General features: G+C 56.1%; 1 protein-coding gene across 11 annotated transcripts in view; it reads left to right on the forward strand.

The window, feature by feature from the left end:
- Positions 1-2,293: 2,293 nt before the first annotated feature.
- Positions 2,294-16,420, forward strand: part of RAP1GAP (RAP1 GTPase activating protein) — a 73,408-nt gene continuing 59,281 nt past the window's right edge. For 3 of the 11 annotated variants that reach the window (XR_010118934.1, XM_055262450.2, XM_063631651.1), the window contains exons 1-2: positions 2,295-2,417; positions 3,077-3,157. The gene's annotated coding sequence lies outside the window, so the exon portion shown is untranslated. Of the gene's footprint in view, positions 2,418-3,076; positions 3,158-16,420 lie in introns of all 11 variants that reach the window. The other 8 variants (XM_055262445.2, XM_055262453.2, XM_055262454.2 and 5 more) reach the window with 4 other exon arrangements.

Genomic DNA, 16,420 nt, shown 5'->3' on the forward strand with positions numbered 1-16,420 from the left:
CCATCAGCAATGCCTGGCCAGAATTGAGGGTCTCTGTTTTAAAGCATGGAGGAGAAAGGGGCCCTTTTGGAACAGGAGTTAGGGAAGCAAGAAGCATGAAGATTGTGCTCAGAATTGAATTCAGGGAGCAATGCATAAAAAAGCGAAAGGATGGGTGGAGATATGGTGCTTAAAAGGATCCTGGAATCCATGTACTTCTGAGATCTGTGAGCCCCGCCCCTGCTGAAGATGAGCCAGCCCCAGTACATGCTGCCCTTGAAGGTCTATAGGCATTCTGTTGGCGTTTCCTAAATAGGATGTATTTCACCAAGCATCTCCCAGGACCAGAGCCCTGCAGGACATACCTGTCTAGGGCAGTTGCTATCCCCCACAGTCCCTTCCCCACCATCCCCAGAAGCGCCTCAGCCAGCCTCATTCAACTTCTTGCCTTTTTATTACAGTGTTTGAGCCAACTATATAGTCCTGGTGTATTCCTAGGCAGGAGATCAAAGGGGCCCCGGGTCGGGTGGGCCGTGAGTGAGCACGTGATACTGCAGGAGTCTTCCTCCTGCCCTGACAACTTGCCTTGTTCTACTAGTGCTGCTCAGGATGTCTGCAGCCCGGCAGCGCCAGCAACGCCATGAAGCTTCATTGAATAAATGCGGGATCTCAGGCTCCAGGGCCACTGAATCTGAATCTGAGTCTACAGACCGCTCCTGTGCTCTTAGAAGTTTGAGAAACCCCCCTGGGCTGGGGTCTCTTTCCCATATACAGCTAGGGAAGCTTGCTGGAGGGAGAAATCGACACAGAGGACTGCAAAGAAAAGTGTCTGATCTCCTGCCTTCCCCTCTGCCCTTTCACAGGTGGGCGGATGAGTGGGAAGAGGGTGGGGCATTTCCTGCTGTTCCCCTTTAACTCACCTCTTCTCCACGGGGGTTAGAGTCTTGACCGGGAAACATGGCTCTGGTCCGCAGCCCCTGTGGGACTGAAAACCCGGAGGCTTGCATGTCTCAGATCCTCCAGAGGCTGATGTAAGGGTTGCTGAAGACCTCGGATCTTTTCTTTTGTGAAATGCAGCCCATGTGGCCGGGAAAATAGTGGGAGCTGGAAGTGACAGTTGTGATTTTAAGCACACAGTAGTAGATGCTCAAGAAATACATTGAGTACATGTCTTGGACTTTCCCCTCCCTAAATATTATCTGTCAAGTGGGCCTATTGGACTTGTTGACCTTGGAGGGCACCGTCGACTTGACTCACCAATTCGAAATGGTTGAGACAGAGGTTTGTCTTTGCGCCTTTTGCAGCCTGTTTTCCCAGTTCTTAGAACATTGGGGTGAGATCCAGAGATCTCAGAGATCCCCCTGGAACACGAGTGTTCTGTGACGAGTTCATGACCTTGGAGCCACCAACCATACCCTCACCCGTTGTCCCCCGCAGTTCTGGCCTTGCAGACCCCTTTGCTTCATGTGGGCTGTTCCCCGGGGAGGAGCTCAGTGGAGAACAGAAAGAGGTGTGGGTGAGGGCTCCCCCTTGGTGGGGAGTGGGGCACAGGGGCCTCAGGCTTTGTTGACCATCAAATAAGGGACTCGAGTGGGCAGGCTGCTCACTTGCTGTGCACGTTGGGCAAGTCTCTAACTCTCCCTGGGCCTTGGAAGTCAGGCTGAGGTGATCTCTGCGCCCCCTCCCTGCCTGGGTTTTCACTCTTGTTCTGATCCCACTCTCCTCCTGGTGCCTCCCTTCCACTTCTCCGTAGCCTGTGGCTCCCCTCCCCACACCCACCCTGGGCCTGGGTTAGGCTGGGGCGGAGGCGAGCTGCCCAGTCCAGAGACAAAGTCCAAGAGCCGCGAATGGGCTGGCGAGGGTCAACCGCGTGGCCTCTGCCAGGAAGGGCACCGAGCGCCCGGGTGAGGAGGGCGTCAGCCAGGGCGCAGCAGCTTCGTCGCCCAGCGAAGCCTGTGCGCCTTCCTCCCATCCCTGCAGACAAGCGGAGCCCATGGGGGCCGTGGCCCCACCTATCCCGACGTCTCCACTTGCTCCAGAAGTTGTCCCAGTCCCTTTGGAGCAAGAGCTGTTGCCTGGACCGCTGGGCTGTCGCCCAGGTTCTGCCACCGTCTAGCTGTGTAACCTTGAGCCAGTCCCTGCCTCTCTCTGGTCCTCAGTTTCCCCACCTGTAAAATGGGGGCACCGAGAACCCTCCTCCGGGACCTGCGGCGGGGCGGGGCGGCAGGGCAGGGGCCTCCCCGCCGCTCCCGCGCCCGCGGCTTGGGCTCTGCAGTGAGGGGGGAGCGGCGCCGGGGAAGGAGCGCTCCGCGGTCATGTGACGTCCCCCTCCCCGAACTGCGGCGGCGGCGAACGCCGGCCGCGTCTGAGCAGAGCTGCAGCGGCGGCCGCGGGCACCAGAGTGCCGAGCCCAGGACGCCCCCGGCCCAGGCCCGCGGGTGAGTGCGCCCCGCCAGGGCTGCGGCCCTGGAAAGGGGAAGGGGACGGAGGTGTCCAGACTCCCGTCGGCCCGCAGCCAAGACCCCGCGCGGGCGGGCGGGGACGGAGGGTGGGGGCGAACGCGTGGGGGACCCGGCTCTCCAGGGGCGAGGGGTGGGCGCAGCTGGGCTCGCCCAGCTCGGTCTTGACGGCGGCTGGAGAAGTGGGGGGAGGCCTGGACTGAGCCGGCTGAACCCCCAGCCTGCGGGACTTGGTCCAGGCCGCGGCCAGGGGGCTTTGGTCCCACCCCCCTGGGTGGGTGGGGAGTCCAGTTTTCCGCCCACCTCGAGGTGGGGGCGCCTGGGGTTTAGAGGAGGGACTGTGGGAAGTGGGCGCGTTTCCTCCATCCCTGGGGAGGGGCCCAAGCCCTAGCGCCCCCCAGAGGGGGGCGCTCCTGTCCTCAGAGGAAGGAAGTGGGGGCCTCAGATCAATGACCCTGAGCGGGGAGGGCGGTGATGTCCTTGCATCCCCAGAGACAGGACGCATTCCCCTGTCCCTGACCCGCGGCAGAGCGGGGCACACGCGTCACGCAGTTGGGCGCCCCCTCGTCGCCCCCCCCTGGCTCGGCAGGATCTGAGGACTCGGTGGGAATTCACGGGGCGGTTTCCGTGCTCTGCAGGGTTTGGTGCCAGCTGCGGGGCGCCTGGGCTTGGGGAAGAAACCTTGTGTACACACACCCGCACAGACACAGTCTCCGGAGGTGAGCGGCCCCCTCCCTACCCTAACAGACCCCAGCCTGTGCGTGCTCTCGGAGTCCTTGTTGGGGTCATAGCACAGGCCTGGTGGCGGGGTCAGGAAGAGCATCCACAGCTCACGGGGCGCATTGGCCTCTGTCCCCGGGCTCCATTCCCCTCCCTGCCAAGTCAGAGGTCAGGCCCCTGGGGCGGCAGGCAGGAGGGACACTGAGGGAAGGGGCACTGAGGCAGGAGGGGCACTGAGGGAAGCTGGCCAGGTGGAAGTAGGAGAGAAAGGCAGTGGGGGTGAGATGGTACCACTTCCTCCCCATAGGAGGCTCTCAGGAGGCTCCTGGCCCCCCTGCACAGGTAGTGGTCCCTCCTTCCTGAGGGTGTTTGGGGGAAAACGCTATGGTTGGGGCACTGGGGAAGGTTGCCTCGCAGATGAGACAGAACATTGGACGAAGGTGTCCCTGAATGGGCTTCTGGACTGGCACAGAGCCCTGAGGGCTGTGGCTGAGTGGGGAGGCAGTGGTCAGGTCCAGCTGGCCATGGGGGCCCCCCATTCCCCTCTCCAGGACCTCAGCCTCACTCTGAGAGCCCCCGGCAGCTGGAGGGTCTGGCAAGAGGTGCGTGTTCCTTGATGGCCTTGGGAAGGGTTCCAGGGTAATGATTAATCCTCAGGTGGCACAAGCAATTTCCCCCTTCACAGCAATATTTCAGGGCAGGGGCTGAAGCCTCCATTGCACAGATGAGGAAACTGAGACTCGGAGAGGCTAAATGAACTGCCTGAGGTCACCTAGTCACCTTCAGCGAGGTCTAGAATCGTGGTACTCTGACTCTTGATGGGAGCAGATCTCCACAGCAGTGGAGTGGAGGAAGGGTGAACGCCATGGTGGAGTGGTCCATGTGGACCTGCTCTCCTTTGCTGCCAGGAGGGGAGGGTGCCTGTGGCTGGAAGCTGGGTCAGGTTGAGGAGAGGGTCCAGAGTCCTAGGTTTGCCTTGCCACCCCTTCCCATGGAGGGAGGGTTGTCCCATGGAGCACCATAATGGTGCTTTCACCCTGGGACCTTCCCAGCTTCCTTGGGCAAAGCCCTCTCCTCTTCTCTTCTTCCCAAGGTGCCTGCCTGGCAGGAGTCTCAGGAGGCCCCTCTCCTGGCTCTAACTACCCTCCACCCTTAGGAGACAAGAAGGATTCTTCCTTTGGCCTCTTGGAGGGCAGCAGGGAGAGAGGTCTCTGCCACTCAGGCCTCAGGCTCCCACAGCAGGGCCTCCACCTCCCCCTTACCTGGCCGTGCCCCTGCCCTGCTGTCAAGTTCTGGGGCCAAGAGGCCCTTTGAGGACTCCTCCGGCAGATCTGTCCTCCATGCTGCCGTCTGTCTGCGGAGGCCTTTGTCCTGGCTGGCTGTCAGAGGCTGCCGAGCAGCCTCACGTGCTGTGCAAACAACCGAGACCTGAGCACGGCCAGACACAAACGCAAATACAGTTTGACTGACAGATACCCTGAGACCCAGACACAGGAACACACGGGCACACCCAGGCCAAGACCCCTGCCCCCGACTCTGCCTGACACACAAACACTGAGAGTCACACCATCCAGATGCTGGCATGTGTGTACACACAGAGAGACGGAGGTTGTCAGCAAGGAGAAGAGCCTCTTCAGAAGCCCTCATCTGCTGTCGTCTGCCTCCATTATCTCCTCCAGGGTGCACACATGGTACACGCGCATGCAGGAAGAACACAAGGACGCCCTACGCCCTTAAAAATGAACCTGGCAGACACGCACATGCACCCACCCACACCCAGGCCATCATGGGTGCACACACGCATGAATTACATCAGCTTCCTGCGTGTGGGATGTGAACACTTCATCACCCGGGGAGGGGAGTGGAGGCCCCCGACCATCCCCAGCAAAGCCTCCCCTTCCTCCCTCTTTTCTGATTCATGTGGACGCAGCTTGGCTGACCCCAATAATCCTGGGAAACTGCCTGGTGCTTCCCACTCAGTGGACCCTCCTCTCCTGCCTCCCCTCTGTGTACACACCCAGCGGGTTGCCACGGGAGCCTCTCCCCAGGCTGCTCCTTTGCTGTCCCTGAAGGTGTTGTTTTGCAGGTCCTTCCCAAGACAGGACAGGCCCCAGCGCAGGCTCCAAGCGGCCCTGGGGTTCCCTTTCCTTTCCACTTTTGCTAGAGGCAATTACCAGGCCCCAGTTTCTGCTTTGTCCTCCCAGCAAGGCTGGGGGCCAGCTGGTGTGAAGGGAAGGGAGCCCTCAGCACTCTCTGCTCACCTCCTTGCATGGCAGGACCTCTGCCAGGCTGGCCCTGGCACCCTGTGCCTCTGAGAGGCTGGCGCTGTGGAGAGGTGCTTCTGTGGGCTTAGGTGAAGCCTCCAGGGCAGACATGCTAGATGGGGAGCTGTGAGGGGCTCCCAGCTCCACCACGCTCCCTCGGCATTCACACTAAGCCTGCCAGAGTGCTGATTCCCTGTCCAAGCCTGGCCCTGCCTCTTGCTGGCTGTGTGGCCCGGACAAGTCATTTTCCCTCTCTGGGCCCAGCTCCAGCTCTGGGAGGCAGCTGAGCCTGGCTGGGGAATGAGGAAAGTCAGAGGTGTGAGGTGGCAGCCCTGTGCCAATAAGGAAAGGAAGTTTGGCTCTGGTGGCAGTGTGGGCACATAGGGCCCCAGACTGAGGACTTCCTGCAGAGTGCAGCCTCTGGATCCACACTAGGGCCAAGCAGGGGTCGCCAGTCTCAGGGCTTCCTGGGGCAGCCACCCTGGGGTCAGCCCAGGAGGAGGGGACCCGAGGGCAGTGGGCTACAGCTATATTGCTCACATTTGTGGACATTTTATGCCTCAAAATGTGCTCTATAATTAGGCCTAAAGACCGGCACTGTCAGGCGGGTGGTGACTCAGAGAGGAAGAAGGGAAAAGAGGCAGAGGGGTGCTGGTGGGGAGACACCCCAAAACAGAAAGGTCCCACTGGGATTCCAGCCTTTCCTACTGCAAGAAAGGAAGCAGAACATGATACTCCTGCTTTGCACCAGCACAATGGGAGCAGCCTTGTGTGCCTACTCCCTAAGCATTTAATGAGCATGTAGTGGATCCCAGGGACCGTGACAGGCACTGGGGCACAGAGATGAGCTGGGTCCTGCGGTCCCTGCCACAGGCTGGTGCTATGTGTCAGATGAGGAGGTGTGGCTCAAAGAGAGAAAGTGACTTGCCCACTCTACTGGTTAATACCTCTGCCAACCGAGGCCACCCTCCCTCGGGCCCCCATTCGGAGGAAGCAGACCCAAGTTCGAATTCTGACATTGCCACTGAGCAGCCGTACAACTTTTGGTGAGTTCCTCTCTCCCTCTGTGTCTGTTTCTTGATCTAGGAAGTGGGAGTCATAGCACCTGCCTGATGAGTATGTTTCAAGGAATAAGAAGGCGAATGCAAAGCAAACACTGAGGGTAGTGCCCAGCTTATCCTAGGCATTCTGCTGGGTCTGAAAGGACATAGATTGGGAGTCCTCAGGATGCCAAATCCAGTCTCTGCTGTGTGACTTTGGAAAAGTCACCTGCCTTCTCTGTGCCTCATTTCTTTCTCCCTAGAACAGGGATGGCGAGCTTTTATTTGCCCACCTCCCTGGGGATGTTGTTTGTGGGGCCAGACATACTGGCTGGGAACTGCTTTGAAAAATATAAAGCTGCACTGAGAGAAACACAGAGAGACACAAGGAAAAGCAAACACAGACAAATCTGGAGAAAAATCTTTTCTAAAAACATGAAATATTTCTCTACAGCCAGAAAAAATATAAGCCTTTTCTTCAGTGTTTTGAGAGTAGTGAGAATTTTTTCAGTAACTTCACATTTCCAAGGTAGTTGGCATGGCTATCACCAGGTGAGCTGGGTAAGTTTCCTCCTTGAAGAGTCCTTGCCTGGCACATATTAGGTGTTCAGTAAATGATAATGTTAGTAGTAGAATTACGAGTTGCACAGCAAGAGGAGAAGTGGAGGCGGTCCTGGAGGCGAGACCGGCTACGGCGTGGGCAAGGGTGGGGGTGGCAATGTGGACACTGGGTTGAATTCATGGAAGGCGTGGGTAGGGACAAATTGGGGTTAGTCTATTAAGGGCCTTGAATGGCAGGCTGAGGAGTCTGTATTTCCCCAAAATCAATGCGAGATACACAGGAGGGGCAGGCTGAGCCCACTAGCCTGGAATGAGGAACCACCTGGCACAGTTCTCTGCCCTGCCACTGCTGTGCAAGGATGGCCCCCTCGCCTGTTTCCCTGGACCTCATTTTCTCCCAGTGTGCAAAGGAGAGGATTCCAGCCTCTTCCATCCCAGGGGCAGGCAAGAGGATCAAGGCACCAAGCCTCCCAGGAACTAGGTTGCTATGAGAGCTGGAGGGCCGGGGGCTGTCATTGGTTCAGGAAGTCAGGAACCTTGTGTTCCGCTTCTGGCCCCACCCCACTAGCTGGGTGAGCTCAGGCCTCTTTGAGCCTCCCTTTCCATCTGTGGAATGGGAGGATGTAGTTTCTGTCTTTGCAGCACAGCTCCCATGAGTTGAAGCTGGTGACTGTGTTGTGTGAGCCTCAAGTGTGTTGTTGTATCTCTGGGGGAATTGCAGTAGTTCTTGAAACTACAGTACCTGTTCCTCAGACTCCCCTGAGAATGTGGATCTGCTGGCAAGGCTGGGGTTGGGGGGCAGTGGGTGAGGATCAGATGCCTGAGCCACCTCAGAGGCTGTGACCTTCTCAAGGCCACAGGAGCCACGTGTCTGCCGCAGCCAGGCTGTGGGGGCAGCAGAGAGAAGGTGGAGGTGGGGCAGATGGGTCCAGCCCTCTGCTTGGCTCCTGAACTCTGGGCCCCAGTTCTGCGAGGGAAAGCCACCCCAGTACCCCGCTCAGAGGACAGCCCTCTCCAAGGCCCCACTCCTTGACTTAGGGCTCGAGGGATAGGGTGGAGGTCACTGATGGAGGGTGACCTTGGGAACTTCTTCCTGCCTGCAAGCTCGGTGCCAGAACTGCCAGGGCAGCCCTGATTCTTCTTGTTCAAAAGTTGGCAGCATCAGGCACCCTCGAGAGGCTGCCAGGACAAGGCCTGAGCTGATGTCACCATCACCAGCTTCTTGCATCTTCCCCTCTCTTGGAGGTCCAGAGAGAGGCCATACACCTGCTGGCAGACTGCTATAGGCACTGTGCCCACCCGGGCAGCAGGCTCAGGATGTCATGGGACTGAAGACTCTAGCCTTGCCTCATTCACCACTTGCCTTTCACTTGAGGTGGGGGAGCTCTGCCAGGGATAGAGGGTTGCCCTTACAGTCCCTCTCCCAGGGCTCCCTGCCTCTAGAAACAGGACTGGGCAGAGCCGCTGGGACAAAGACCTCACCTGTCCCAGTCCCCAAAGCCCACAGCCCTCCCTGGCTGGAGAGGTATGGGCCTCTGTAGTCCTCCAAAGGGCAGAGAAGCCTGGGACCTGCCCAAACTCTATAATGCTGGGCCCACCCCGTGGCAGTCCGGGTGGGAACTGGGCAGCTAGCTCAGGAATTCTAGGAAGATTCTGGTTGTGGGGAGGCATGATGGGGCCTGCCCAATTGGATGCAGGTGGGGGCATTCACTGAGCACTTGCAGTGTGCTGGGCCCCATGTAAGCACTTTTCATGGATCTATCTCATTTAATCCTCAGAGCAATCGTTCTTAGCAACCCTCAAAGGCTCAGAGAGGTTAAATAGCCTGCCCCAGGTCACCCAGCTGGTGAGTGGCTGGGCTGAGATTTGAATTGAGGGTTGTGTGACTCTACTTTTAGCCATTTCTGTGTACTGCATGCAGGATGAGAAGGGGTTGGGGAGGGCGCCATACAGAATCTGTGCTCTGGGTAATGGGAGCAATTCTGGGCAGGGACAGGGGCAGGGGTGGGGCTCAGACTCGGAGGCTCACACCTGCACGACTTGGCCCTGAAGCTTCCAGACCCTAAAGCTTCCAGCTCCCCCTCCCCATGGCCTATCCCTGGGGCCCAGTGCCCCAGGCTGGCTTGGGGGAAAAGGATGAATGGGGACAACTTTTCAGGGGTTCCCGTGGACACATAATCCCGCAGACCCTGACTTCTCCTGGCCCCCTACGTCTGTGTGAACTCCCAGCTTGGAAACCCAAGAAATCTCCAGCTTCAGAGCTGGGAAGGAGCCCACAGAGATCAGCTGGTCCAACCCCCTCGTTTTACAGATAGTAATTATCATGATTATGCCTGATGGGAGCAATTCACAAAGGACTTTCACATCTGGGTTGCTGCTGAGCGTGCCGGAGCCCCTGGGGCCAGCAAGACTCACCCGCATTTTGTGGGTGAGGAAACTGAGGTTCATAGAGGCAAGGAGATGGACCTAGGGGCACACAGTTGACCTTGATACAGGTCCCTTCCTTCTGAGACCCAGCGCCTATGTGACATGGCTCTGGGGCTGCACCCTGCGTTGGAGTGGGGCTGGTCCTGAGAGGTCTGTATGGGGCCAGGGCAGGTATCAGGTGAGGTTCTGAGACTCCCAGTGATGCCTGCCTCCTCCCTGTCATGGGAATGCCACCCCCTTCAGTGGCGTGGTCTGGAAGAGACAGACTGGTGGGCAGAGCTGTTTCCAAGAGACTTCTCTGCCCACCATGCAAATAGGGGCTAGGCTGCCCCAGAAAATCAGATTGAGAAGGGCCCTTGGAGGGGCCTCATTATTCAGAGAAGAAAACTGGGGAGCTGCCCACAGTCACACTGTGAGCCAATGGTGGCACTAGGCTCAGAACACGGATTTCCTGGCTCAGCTCGTAGCTGTCCTTGTCGTGTCCAATAATAGTACTAAAGACAGTCTCCATTTATTGTGTGCCTACTATGTGCCAGGGGTGAGCAGTTTACACTGAATCCTAAGAACAATCCTATGCGGTAAGTAGTTTTATTATCATTACCATCCCCTTTTACAGATGAAGAAACTGAGGCTTTGAGAGGTTATGAAAATGGACCAAAGTCACAAGCCAGGAAGTGGCAGAGCAGGAATTCAAGCACAGGTCCATGTGATTACAAACCCATACTGATGCCAGGCCTTATATATATTATGATAGGACTAAAGTTGACTTTCTGTTTCTTTTTGTTCATAGTCAATGTAGGACATCATTCATTCATAGAACATTTATATGGAGTGCTCACTAAAACAAGGAGACTATAGAGCTGATCAGGGTTGAGGGTCAGAGATTAGGTTATGAGGCAGAGAGTCTCAGACACTGCTAAGCTGTCTGCCTCCACCAAGGATGGCTGCCTCTCCCTCTTTTTTTTTTTTTTTTTTTTTTTTTTATGAGACAGAGTCTTGCTCTGTTGCCCAGACTGGAGTTCAGTGGCACGATCTCAGCTCACTGCAACCTCGGCCTCCTGGATTCAAGTGATTCTTATGCCTCAGCCTGCTGAGTAGCCAGGACTACAGGCATGCACCACCACGCCCAGCTAATTTTTGTATTTTTACTAGAGATGGGGTTTTGCCATACTGGCCAGGCTGTTCTCGAACTCCTGACCTCAGGCGATCCACCTGCCTCGGTCTCTCAAAGTGCTAGGATTATTACAAGCATGAGCCACCGTGCCCCAGCCATCTCCCTCCTCCTCCTGTCCCCAACCCAGCCCGACTACATTTGCAGCCTCTTCCTCTGCTCCTCCTGCTCCTCCTGCCTACCTGATTTACCCTTGGGGTAAAAGAGAGCATGATTCAGCTAGGGCTCTTGGGCTTTGTATATCCCAAAGAAGACCCTACTGGCAACAGTGTTAACAGCCACCACCATGCAAGCCGTTCGTGAGCACAAGACACCATGCTAAGGTGACTGTGTGCATCACCTTGTTTAACACGCCATCACCCTGTGAGCTAAGAGCTAGTATCATCTCCATTTTCCGGATTGGAAACTAGGGCTGACAGTCACAGCTCAAGACTGAATCGGGGCTGGGTGCAGTGGCTCTTGCCTGTAATCCCGGCACTTTGGGAGGCTGAGGCAGGAGGATCACTTGAGGTTGGGAGTTCAAGACCAGCCTGGCCAACATGGTGAAACCCCATCTCTACTAAAAATACAAAAGTCAGCCAGGCATGGTGGCGGGTGCCTGTAGTCCTGGCTACTCAGGAGGCTGAGGCGAGAGAATCGCTTGAACCCTGGAGGCAGAGATTGCAGTGAGCCAAGATCGTGCCATTGCACTCCAGCCTGGGTGACAGAGTGAGATTCTGTCTCAAAAAAAAAAAAAAAAAAAATAGCTGAGTTGGAACCCACTCTGTCCAGCCCTCTCGAGCCTGTGCCCTTCCTCACTGGCTCACACTGCCCTGCTCTGTATCCAGGCTGTGTAGTTATGCATTTAGAGCCCTGGTTCCTGGAAGGCAGGGCTCCAGCCAAGCAACAAGTTTATTAAGCACCTACTGTGTGTCTTGGGGAGGTGCTTTGTGCGGCTAAAGCTTGTGAGGATGGGGAGATTGGGTTCCTTTGTGAGAGATCTCGAGGCTCCATGCCCGCATCCTACCCCAGGAGGCATTCAAGCCCCTGAGGATACCAGGACAGAGCAGCCACGGCAGGGCAGTGTGTACTGTTGGAAGGACTTTCTTCCTGGCAGGAGCGTCCCTCGCAGTGACTCAGAGCAGTGTGAAGACCTCAGAGAGGTTTTGTAGCCATATCTGCATCCGCTGATCGTTAGGCAAGCCACTCGGCCTCTGGGACCTCGGCTTCCTGATCTGTGAAATGGGGAAGATGATTGTACCTAATTTACAGGGTGGGTTTAAGGACTGGATGAAAGCGCTTGGCACAGGGCCTTGGGAACTAGAAGGGGCTGTGCCACTGAGACACAGCGCACGGGTGATAGGGACTGCGGTCCCGAAGAGCTCGGAAGAGCTGGATCTGCTGTTTGCACACCTCAATTTCCCCCGTCAGCCATGGCAGACATGTAACTCTTGCAAGATCGGCCTCACGGGGCTGTTGTCAGGATCACAGAGATCCCAGAACGCGTAGGTGCGACCCCGTGATCTGCGCACCGAGAGGGGGCGGCGAGAGCACAGTGGGCGGGCGCAGGTGCGCCCTTGTGAGCTGGGAGACGTGTGGCGGCGCCTGGCGCCGGGGAGAGGGCGAGGACGGGCGCTGGGGCCGCCTCCGTGTAAGGGAGGGGTGAGGAAGTGCGGAGGGCGGCGAGCGCGCGGCCAGTGACTCGGGGCGCTGTCCGGGCGCCTCCGTATCCCCACCCTTCTCTAAGCGGCGCCCGGGGCGCTGTCCCTGGTCCTGGAGCCCGGCCGGCCCTCGTCTGCAGTTCTCAAGACAGCCAGTTGGTGGCGCCCGAGACCGCGGCGGACTCCCGGACCCATTAGAGAACACGTTTTAAAAAGCGTTCTTCGGCCGGACGCGGTGGCTCCCGCCTGTTATCCCAACACTTTGGGAGGCTGAGGCGGGCCCATCACCTGAGGTCGGGAGTTCGAGGCCAGCCTGACCAACATGGAAAAACCCCGACTCTACTGAAAATACAAAAATTAGCTGGGTCTGATGGTGCATGCCTGTAATCCCAGCTACTGAGGTGGAGGTTGCGGTGAGCCGAGATCGCGCCATTGCACTCCAGCCTGGGCGACAAGGGCAAAACTCCGTCTCAAAAAAAAAAAAAAGCGTTCTTCATTTTCCTGTCATGATATTTCTAGGTAATAAGCCTGCCTAGACACCTGACTTCAAAAACAAACTATATACTGGCATAAGAGATGAAAAAGGCCCTCCACCTCCCTACATGAGTGCTCTGGCATGACCACACCACAAGAGCCAATGAAGTAACCAGCCTTGGGCACCTATTTATTAAAAATATACCGCTAGATTTAAAAAAATTAAAATTATTGTAATAGAGATGGAGTCTTGCATTGTTACCAGGCTGGTCTCAAATTTCTGGGCTTAAGCAGTCCTCTCACCTCAGCCTCTCAAGGTGCTGGGATTACAGGTGTGAACCACCTCGCCCAGCCTACCCTTAGATTTTTTGTTTTTGTTTCTTGAGACAGAGTCTCAGGAACTCCAGGCTAGAGTGTAGTGCTGTGATCTCAGCTCACTGCAACCTCCGCCTCCCAGGTTCATGCAATTCTCCTGTCTCAGCCTCCTGAGTAGCTGGGATTACAGGGGCATGCCACCACACCTGGCTAATTTTTGTATTTTTAGTAGAGATAGGGTTTCACCATATTGGTTAGGCTGGTCTCAAACTCCTGGCCTTAGCCTCCCAAAGTGCTGGGATTACAGATGTGAGCCACTGAGCCTGGCCTACCCTTAGATTTAAGAGCAGAAAGTCATGTCGCTGTACCTGACCTCTAGTTCAGAATGACTTCAGTAGCTGCACCTTTGAAAAATGTATGACGGATTAAAGCCACACCAAAAAATATTCATTTGTAAACCAGACTTAGTTCTAGGATGGGTTACCCGGGCTTTTTACCCACTTGAATATCTAGGAGGATATCTGATGAACAACAAATCTCCTGAAGTGGGACTCTCACCAGCGTAGCTTTCCTGTCCCCCACCCACTGAATGACAGTGGTGACCCCGTCATTTCTGAGGACTGAAACCACCCTGGTACCCTCTGAGGGGCAGAGCCACCCTTGTTGAGAGCCACTGCCTCAATGAGGGCTTTGTCGGGGTGGAGAGGGGCTCTCAGAGTCCCAGACTGGTTGGCCTCCTGGGAGGGCGGTATCATAAGGAACTGTTGGGAAACTCTCTACCCCCATTATGGAACAACCAGCAGAAGCCAGAAGTGGGAAGGCACTTGTGATGAGAAACGGTGGGTTGCCAGCAGAGCTGGGGCCACAGGCAGGTCTCCCCTGGTCAGGGCTCCACCAGCCCAGCTTCCTGAGGAAAGCTCTGGGCCTCAAGCAGTCTCCCAGCTTTGTCCAACTGCCCCTGAAAATGGGCTGGGAGGGCCACACCCTTAGCAGCGGAGGTAGGAGAGGGGGGCTGGCCAGCTAGATGCCAGCCTGTAATACATGAGAGGAGTCTTGGCCTCCACTCTGCAATCCTGGAGATGCAGCAATTGCACCCTTCTCTGACCCCCAAAGAGCCATTCTGTCTCCTACCTTTATTTCTTCCCAGTAGTTAGCTGGATGCTCCATGCGTGTTCGTGAGATGTGTACACATCTGTCTGTGTATATTGTATGAACATAAGTAATGTGATTTGAGTAAGGGTGTGTGGGCCTGAGATTCCTGTGCCTGTATGTGCTGTCATCACCGTGTATTTACATGCAGGTACAAACCCAGCCAGAGTCAGTAGGTGCATGTGCACTGATTGGGGACCTGAGGGTGGGAGCTGGAGTCGACCTTTGCATGTGCACGTACTTGTGGGTTTGCAGCATAGGGGCTGATGTTCATGTGAGCCTGTCTGCATGCATTCGATCTTGATGTGATCTCTACAGGCATGAGTTAGATGACTCTTTGCATGTGCATGGCACAGTACTAGGCCAAGTGCATGCGTGACCTGGGAAAGTTTGTGTGCAAGTGTGCACACAGGTCTACCAGAGACCTTGTCTGTCTTGTTCAGACTCTATCGCCAGTGTCTGAACAGTGTCAGCCACACAGTGGGTGCTCAGTACAGTGTCAGCCACACAGTGGGTGCTCAACATTGAATGAATGGGGGAAGGAATGAAAGAACGTACACCTGGGTGCTGTCTCCAGAAGGGCTTTGCTCCCAGGGCCTCTCAAGGCACATGATCTGCGTGGATATGAGAAACACATCCTCAGGGGTAGGGCCTGAATGGGGGCAGGTATTCTGGCCAGCCCAGATTTTCCTGGTCCCTGATGGGGTCCCTTTAAGTAGGCAGGGGTTTCAGAAACCCATTGAATAGAGCAGGAGTCTCAGAGCCAGGGCAGAGGCTGGCTCAGTAACCTCACTGGCCAGCTGCCTAGGGAAGGGCTGTGAGCCAAGTCACACCCACTCTTTCCTCCCTTCCCAGGGGCTGGGGAACCCCCAGGAGACTCTTTTTCCAGAAGCTTCCTGGGATTGGGTTGGTGTGGCTTGGCTAGAAAGGCCGCAGGCAAAGTAAGGATAATGAGACTTTCAGAGCTAGCAGAATTCTCTCAAGGCAAATGCATCTTTCCATTGTTAGGTTTTTTTTGGTTTTTTTTGTTTTTTTGTTTTTAAGGTGGAGTCTTGCTATGTCGCCCAGGCTGAAGTGCAGTGGTGTGATCTTGGCTCACTGCAATTTCTGCCTCCCGGGTTCAAGCGAGTCTCCTGCCTCAGCCTCCTGAGTAGCTGGGCGCCACCACGCCCAGCTAATTTTTGTATTTTTAGTAGAGACGGGGTTTCACCATGTTGATCAGGCTGATCTCGAACTCCTGACCTCGTGATCCGCCTGCCTCAGCCTCCCAAAATGCTGGGATCACAGGCGTGAGCCACTGTGCCCAGCCTACTGTTAGGTCTTTAACCCAGCAAAGTGAGAGTAGGGGTTTAACAGATGAGCAAACTGAGGCCCAGAGAGGAAAACTGATTAATGCAAAGCCACACAAGAGGCTGCCTGGGCCAGGGCAGGAAGCCCAGACGCCTCCTATCCTGCCCAAGAGGCCTAGGGCAGATATCCTGAATGAGTATGACTCGGGGAGGGGAGGAGGCTATTGGAGGCCCTGGCAAGAGTTGGCTCCACCAGCCCTACCTAGAGCCCAGACCTGAGATCTTCCCTGATCTCCTCCCTCTCCCCTTCCATTTCCCTGGACAGAGGGTGCTGGAGGTAGGTAGGTGGGACACCTAGAGTTCAACAAGAGGTGAACTTGGAAAGGCAGCTCTGCAGCCCTCCACCCGGTGCTCTTCTCTCTTCCTCTACAGTCTGGCAGCTGTTTGAACAACTTAGGTACAAATCTAGGAGGCCCAAAGGGGAGGCTTCCTCTCAGAGGGAGGGCCTGGACCCTGGAAAGCATCCTGGCACTGTTTTCTAGGTAAGAGGCTGGAGGCCAAGGAAGAAGGGGGCTCAACCTCCTTCAAAGATGGCAGTGACTTCCCAGTGCCAGTCAGCAAGCATCCCGTGCTGACTGTGGAGCAGTGATGTCCCCATCACAGTGGGCCAGTGAGGCCAGTGTCATGGGATGTTACTAATGTGTTTGACATCACACAGCTAGGAAGCATCAAAGCCTGGTCCAGCCCTGGTCCCTGTCACACTGCCTCTGTGTGTGTGTGTCAGTCCTGGAGGCTGTTCCACATGCCCACACACAGATCTTCCCCAGTCTGTCCCATAGCTGCATGGCACTGCATGGCATACATGGGCCATAATTTATCAAATTTCCTCTGGGTGGCCATTTAGTTTTAGAATTCTTACTAATAAATCTTTA

Source organism: Symphalangus syndactylus, chromosome 22 (assembly GCF_028878055.3).
Source record: "Symphalangus syndactylus isolate Jambi chromosome 22, NHGRI_mSymSyn1-v2.1_pri, whole genome shotgun sequence".
Classification (NCBI taxonomy): Eukaryota; Metazoa; Chordata; class Mammalia; order Primates; family Hylobatidae; genus Symphalangus; species Symphalangus syndactylus.